The sequence below is a fragment of the Budorcas taxicolor genome, chromosome 4, assembly GCF_023091745.1.
Source record: "Budorcas taxicolor isolate Tak-1 chromosome 4, Takin1.1, whole genome shotgun sequence".
Taxonomy (NCBI): Eukaryota; Metazoa; Chordata; class Mammalia; order Artiodactyla; family Bovidae; genus Budorcas; species Budorcas taxicolor.
This window is the reverse complement of record NC_068913.1, coordinates 58,685,252-58,693,274: the sequence shown is the minus strand read 5'-3', so window position 1 is coordinate 58,693,274 and position 8,023 is coordinate 58,685,252. Positions and strand designations below refer to the sequence as shown.

The window sequence follows — 8,023 nt, the reverse complement described above, 5'->3', positions numbered from 1 at the left end:
AATTGATCCCTCTGTTGGGATGCTAAAAGGATTTGGAAAATAAAAACTAATAGAATCTTTACAATATTAAAAGTTTTTAAATCAAAATGCAAGCTAGTCTTATTTACTGTGAAGCCTGTCTCATTGCTTTGTTCTGCCATCCTTCTATACATTTGCCTGGAGAGGACAGCAAACAAAGGAGGAATATGTAAACATTTTAATCATTTCTAACTTGCCATCTGTGACAATTCATGGTACTGAAATCAGAAAGGATGGGATCACTTTTCCATTTCTTTAAGGTCACCAAGGACAGACAAGCTCAGGACATACTGTATTTGTCAGAAGCAAAAGAGATGGCTAGGGAGATGGCAATGACAAATCTGTTCTAGGCTTAGCTCATTTTACTGAAGAATGTGTGTCCCCTTCTGACATTTATCAAAGGAAATTCAATTTTATAAAAAGAAGGATGTCAAATAATAGTACATAGCTAACACTCATTCTGCGGCTGTCAGAAGGCCAGATGGGGGCAAAAAGGAAAAGGGTAGATGGAAGAAAAAGTCATGCTGGCAAGAAACAGAAAACCAAACAGGGTGAAAGGTCAGTCCTAATACGCTTACAGGCTTGAATACATTTCTAATGAAGTCACATAGTTTTGAGATCCCTATTAGTGCCTACTTCACACTTTGGAATACTGATTTTCATTTTCTACAAATACAAGGAATGGCACTAAGTAAAGGTTTTGTGTCTGTGTGTCAATTTTTGTTTTTTGTTGTTCTTGTTTTATGTTTTTTCTTCTACGTCAGGGAAGAAAGCTAATGAAACCTGGTAAAATCCCACAGCACCAGGTACAATGAAATGTACCCCATGGGCAAGCAATCTATATTTCTTACACTGATGATGATGATTTTTCTCTGGCAGGAAAGGATATTCTGGGTCAAAGAATAAAACCAAAAGTTGAGACAGAGGTAGTAGAAAAAAAGAAGTCAGATTCAGATCAAAGGAGGGGATTCTATTAGGAGACTAATGATGAAGCTGACAAAATACTGTAACAAGTGAGTGTTTTTACCATACTGCATAAAAATATTGGATTAAGCTACAAATTAAATCTCTTTCTCAGTAAGGGGTTTCTGCAGGACAGAAGCAATTAGGCTGCTGTCTAGTGAAGACAGGAAACTTGATTAACAGATCCAAAAAGACAGCGTAGGGAAGATGGGTTTAACACCAGGAGGTGAAACACCAACTGTTATGCAAATTGACTTTTCTCAAAATGTTGGATAATTTCAATCAAGGACTGAAATACACTTTTTTTTTTTTAACATCACTGTTCTCTGGCCTTAAACTCCTCAATGCAATTTCTTATTAAATAACTGCTACTGATGCATGTGTCATAGTCCAATTCCTGAGGTGGGTACTGAGACACTGCAGGACATTTCACCATAAACCTGATTTTTGCTTCTTTTCCAAATTTTCAAATATTCAAAGTGTTCTAGCTAAGGATGGCTAAGCAAGCAGCTTCTGGGACACTAGTTGTGAAGTGTTTGTGTCTAACCTTTTTGAGTCCCGTATTCTGTGTAAGGTACCTATTTGGTGCAGTCCAAGCCAAGTTGTTCTTGTTTAGAATAAGGACTCTAAGGAGTGGCTACCATTTGTTAATGACAAAATACTTGTGTGTATTTCTCCCACAAATAAGACATTATGCTAAAGCCAGAGACAGGACACCAGAAATCCAGGAAACACTGTAACTATTTATTCTTCATTCTCAAATTTGTACTTACCATCCTGGAGATGTTCAAATTCAAAGTCCTAAAAGTATGCAGAATATTTAAAAATGTATCTGTAATCGAGTATCTTTCCTTGAACAAAAATAAATCAGACTCCGTAGCACATAAACCAGATCTTTGTATTTCTTCTTGGAAGATGTTGAGAAGAATTAAAATCAGGTAGATGATCTTCTACATGGAATTAATATAGTCATCTTCATACATATTATTACCAGCAAAGTTTTCAAGATTTAATTTTTTTCATGAGACTGGCCACACACATTTGCATAAATCCTTTGATCCAGGGAATATGATCAAATCAACTAAATAAGTTAACATACAAACTTTTAACTCTTCACATCAAGAGTTGTCAAACTTTTTCTCTGAAGTACCAGATAGTAAACGTGTTCGCCTTTGCATTCCAGACAGCCTCTCACAAGTACTCAGCTTTGTTCTGTAGGGACACAAAAGCAGCCAGAGGACTCTACAGAAGCAAACGGGCTTGGCTGTGTTCCAATACAGTGTTATTTACAATAACAGGCAACGAACTTTGGCCGGCAAGCCACAGTTTGCTGACTCATGCTTTATATCATTTTATCCCCTTCATTTCTTTTCATTTATCCTCTATCACGATGTCACAGCCTCGTACTGAAAATGCACCAAAGCTGTGGCTACAAACATTGTAAACAAAGATTGCAGGGGAGGGGGAATGTGAAAAATTGTTTAAAAAATATGTACTAAATAAGTATTAGAATATACACTGAAAAACATTATAGTTAACAGTTCTTTCCCCACCCTGCTGCTTGAGAGATCTTTCTAAAATGCAAATTTGATCTTGGAACTCTCTAGCTTGAAATGTTTTACCTGCAGCAGACAGCCGGCTCTTTAGCTTGTCACAATTGGCTCATCCCATGGCTGACCCTGTCTTCCTCCCAACCTCATCTCTTGCTCTGTCTTCTTCTCACATTCTGTGCTCCAGCTACACGAAGGGAATCATAATTTCCAAGTGCTATGTGCATTCTGGCCTTCCAACACATGCACTTGTTATTTGCTGTGCTTGAAACCTATTAACAACACTAACCTTGCTAACTCCTTGAGGACTGAACTCAGCTGTCTCAGGTGACTTTCACTCCCAGGCTGTGCTATCAGGAGGTGACTATTTCCTTGTCTATTGACCCTGATAAATATTAAATTCTTGAAAGTTGAAACTGCATTTTTTAAAAGCATGATGCCTAGCAATGGAGAACAATCCATAAGTAATTATTCAATCAATCAGTCAATTAAATGAGCTTTGTGGGACCCTCCACTTCAGCCTATAAATAGAATTGTTCCTAACAACGAGCAATCTCTTTTCTTTAGCATACCATCTATAAATGATACACAAACAACTAATAGAGAAATGAAAAAAATTAGTTCAAGCAGTAATTTATATCCTATAAGCGGGGGGAAGTGTTAATAAAGTCAGTTTGCATGCTTGCTTCAGCAGCACATATGCTAAAATCGGAATGATACAGAGATTAGCATGGTCCCTGTGAAAGGATAACCTACATGGGAAAAGAATCTGAAAAAGAACATATATATATATGTATGAAGTATGAAGTGTTAGTTGTTCAGTCGTGTCCAACTCTTTGCAGCTTCATGGACTGTAGCCTGCCAGGCTTCTCTATCCATGAAATTCTCCAGGCAAGACTACCGGTATGGGTAGCCATTCACTTGTCCAGGGGATCTTCCTGACCCAGGGATCAAACCTGGGTCTCCTGCATTGCAAGCAGATTCTTTACCATCTGAGCCACCAGGGAAGCCCCAGATATATGTATGCTGCTGCTGCTGCTGCTAAGTCACTTCAGTCGTGTCCGACTCTGTGCGACCCCAGAGACGGCAGCCCACCAGGCTCCTCTGTCCCTGGGATTCTCCAGGCAAGAACACTGGAGTGGGTTGCCATTTCCTTCTCCAGTGCATGAAAGTGAAAAGTGAAAGTGAAGTCGCTCAGTTGTGTCCGACTCTTAGCGACCCCATGGACTGAAGCCCACAGGGCTCCTCCGTCCGTGGGATGTTCCAAGCAAGAGTACTGGAGTGGGTTGCCATTGCCTTCTCCAAGATATGTACAACTAAATCACTTTGTTGTACACCTGAAACTAATACAACATTGTAAATCAACTATACCTCAATATAAAATAAAATTTTAAATTTATTTAAAAATTGCATTTTACCACACAAGTAGGAATCTTCTCTCAACTGCTAATCATACGAGAGCCAGGTTTTATAAGAAGAGCAATTAAACATTTATAGGATCTACAGGAGACATGAACAGATGCTATATAAAGACACCTAGAAGAACAGACTATAGAAAAAGTAAATTTGTGCTTCAGTGGGAAACTATGCATTAGACTTTAGCCTTTCATAATCTTTGCACCATTTTACAACTTTTATAATTGATGTGCATGCACATTCTGTCTGGTCTGGAAGAGTTTCAGTTGACTTCCCTCCATTCCTTTTTGTGCTGTGCTGTGCTAAGTTGCTGATGCTGCTGCTAAGTCGCTGCTGCTGCAGCTAAGTTGCTTCAGTGTGTCCAATTCTTTATAACCCCTATGGTCGGTAGCCCGCCAGGCTGCTCTGTCCATGGGATTCTCTAGGCAAGAATACTGGAATGGGTTGCCATGCCCTCCTTTCATTCCTTTTTCCTTCATAGAAATTAATGCCTTTTGACTTTTCCTTTAAGCCAATTACACCAACTACCTGATTCCCTCGTTGAATGAGTAAAATAAAATCTTCAACACATGCTCACTTTAAAATCCATATGAGAGTCATGATTTTACCTTTTCCAAAAAAATGATCTTTTAACAGTTTTGGAGGTTCCACTGAGCATGCTCAGTGGATTCAGGCATCAGAGCCAGAAAAACTTCATAAGGAGAGAAGTGCAGTCCATGGGCAACTTACACCCAGGGTAGTCTTCTCTTGGCTTCCAAAGGTAAACCCAAAATGGCAATAAAACTTTGCTTTCTCTCTGCTTTTTTAATTTTCAGTTGCCTCTCTACCAGCTTTATGTTTTGAGTTTGGATTTTTGGGGGTCGATACATTCTTTCCCAGTAGTTGTTAGAAATTTGAGTTTATGACCTGATCATTGATGATCTCTGTAAATGAAGCAATAGTTAATAGAGAACCCAGCTGACCAAGAGAAAGCAGAGAATCTGGCATGTGAGTATTTTTTGTTTGCCTGTTTTGAGACCTAATCAATTAAGAATTTTGTGTCCATTCGTGAATTTTATATTTCTGTGTTTACTCTTGACCCATGACTAAAATTTTAGAATAAATGCTATAAGCTTTCTCCCTTCCTCTTTGTATATCTGTATGTCGCTGTAATTTAGAAAGGCTTTTACCTCTTATGTGAGGAGCCTGATGGGCTATGGTCCATAGGGTTGCAAAGAGTAAGACACCACTGAAGAGATTTGGCATGCAAAATTCTCAGAAAATAGGGAAATTGAAGTTCTCTTACTTTCAGTGTGGCAGATTTAAAAAGTATTCAGCTCAGAAATGTTTTAAGAGTTCACTTTCAAATAATTTAGTTAATGAGACAAGTTTAATATTACTGGTTTTATTTTTTGAAAGTTATGTCATCTATGATTTGTCAATATTAAGTAAAACGCATAAGTACAGATGTTTACTTTACTTGAATATGTACTACCAAATAGGAAAAGGAGTACATCAAAGCTGTATATTGTCACCCTGCTCATTTAACTTCTATGCAGAGTACATCATGAGAAACGCTGGGCTGGAAGAAGCACAAGCTGGAATCAAGACTGCCAGGAGAAATATCAATAACCTCAGATATGCAGATGACACCACCCTTATGGCAGAAAGTGAAGAGGAACTAAAGAGCCTCTTGATGAAAGTGAAAGTGGAGAGTGAAAAAGTTGGCTTAAAGCTCAACATTCAGAAAATGAAGATCATGGTATCCGGTCCCATCACTTCATGGGAAATAGATGGGGAAACAGTGTCAGACTTTATTTTTTGGGGCTCCAAAATTACTGCAGATGGTGACTGAAATTAAAAGACGCTTACTCCTTGGAAGAAAAGTTATGACCAATCTAGATAGCATATTGAAAAGCAGAGACATTACTTTGCCAACAAAGGTCTGTCTAGTCAAGGCTATGGTTTTTCCTGTGGTCATGTACGGATGTGAGTGTTGGACTATGAAGAAAGCTGAGCACCGAAGAATTGATGCTTTTGACCTGTGGTGTTGGAGAAGATTCTTGAGAGTCCCTTGGACTGCAAGGAGATCCAACCAGTCCATTCTGAAGGAGATCAGCCCTGGGATTTCTTTGGAAGGAATGATGCTAAAGCTGAAACTCCAATACTTTGGCCACCTGATGCGAAGAATTGACTCATTGGAAAAGACTCTGATGCTAAGAGGGATTGGGGGCAGGAGGAGAAGGGGACGACAGAGGATGAGATGGCTGGATGGCATCACTGACTTGATGGACGTGAGTTTGAGTGAACTCCGGGAGTTGGTGATGGACAGGGAGGCCTGGCGTGCTGCAATTCATGGGGTCGCAAAGAGTCGGACATGACTGAGCGACTGAACTGAACTGAACTGATCTGAATCTTAAATAGATTCACTGATTAAATAAACTTATATTACTTCTACTTAATGCTTAAGATTATGAAAAACATAAATTTGTGTTTACCCAGATTAAATTATTATTCCAATAAATTTATGTCAATGATAATTATGTTTTGTCATATGTCAGCTTAAAGATAATTTCTAAGAACTGTAGGTAACTTAAAACCTTGGACCAATAGTAACTTGAGTTAATTAATGGACATTCATTAGGTAATTACTATAGCAGTATCTTAAGACAGTAAGATAAAATACTGAAATACTAATTATTAATCATAATTTCAATTTAATATCCATTTCCTTCTTATTTTTATGAATCTGTCTCTTGAGTCGGTAATGAATGTGCTCATTTCTGCCACTTGAGAAGCAAATATAAATGATGTGTGTGGTTCTAGAAAGCTGCGTTAGGTATGTTCATGGCCTCTGCAAATGTACTACAGAATGCTGGTATGTGACAGACAATTATTCACTTCCCAATTTTTTTCTGTGGAATAAAAGTTAGCTGCTTTGGGTAAAACTAATAACTGCTATATGGTTTACACTATACTTAGGAGTCATAGCTTCAAAGAAATGCAGCTATGTATATACTATCATTTGGAGAGAAAAAGAGTAATTCTTTTCCAAAGGAGCTGGGCCTATGTGGTCTCCAACCCTCTCAAGAAGCCCTCAAGCTTCTTGAGAACCCCAGATAATTAAAACTGTCTTTGAGATTTTCCAGAGGGCTCTTTGAAAGTCACAAAGATTTGTTCCTTCACCTTATAAAAAGAGACATGCAAGCAAAAAAAATTAGGTTTATTTGATATGTTACTGTTGATGAGTTATATAAAAAGAGCTCTCAAATCAGAAAACATGGTTAGCCTAATCCAGGTTAAATTTGTATGAGTATAAAAGCTTGTTAATACAAACACTTCAGAAATTGAAATATAAATGTGGCATTTCTGGAGATTTGCTTATTCCCTCACTGTCAATGATTTATTTCCATTTATCAGAGTCCTGGTGTGATTCTGCTTACTATCAGACAACAACAATGTAGAGTTATCATATAACTTATATAAGTTATATATATCATTATATAACTCTACAACAATGTAGGGTTAAATTTTTAGTTAGTATTTTTATATACCAGTTTTATTGAGATATAATTCACATTCCAGACAATTCAACCATCTAAAGTGTATAATTCAGCGGTTCTTGTTATATTATACAACCATCACCACAGTCCATTTTAGAATGATTTTATCACCTTTAAACATTGTGTTGTAGTTGTTCAGTCACTAAGTCATGTCCAGCTCTTTGCGACCCCACGGACTACAGCACACCAGGCTTCCCTGTCCTTCACTATCTCCTGGAGTTTGCTCATACTCATGTCCATTGAATTGGTGCTGTTATCTAACCATCTGATCCTCTGCTACCCCCTGCTTTTGCCCTCAATCTTTCCCATCATCAGGTTCTTTTCAGTGAGTCAGTTCTTCGCATCAGGTAATCAAAGTATTGGAGCTTCAGCTTTAGCATCAGTCCTTCCAATGAATACCCAGGGTTGATTTCCTTTAGGATTGACTGGTTTCATCCCCTTGCTGTCCAATTAGTCCTCTCCAGCACCACAATTTGAAAACCCATTAACCCATTCCCCATTTGCTTGCAAACTCACCAACCCAGATTTGCCTAT

General features: G+C 38.1%; 1 pseudogene; it reads left to right on the top strand.

Moving 5' to 3' along the window:
* The first annotated feature begins 3,213 nt into the window (after positions 1-3,213).
* Positions 3,214-3,314, top strand: LOC128047133 (uncharacterized; annotated as a pseudogene).
* Positions 3,315-8,023: the final 4,709 nt, after the last annotated feature.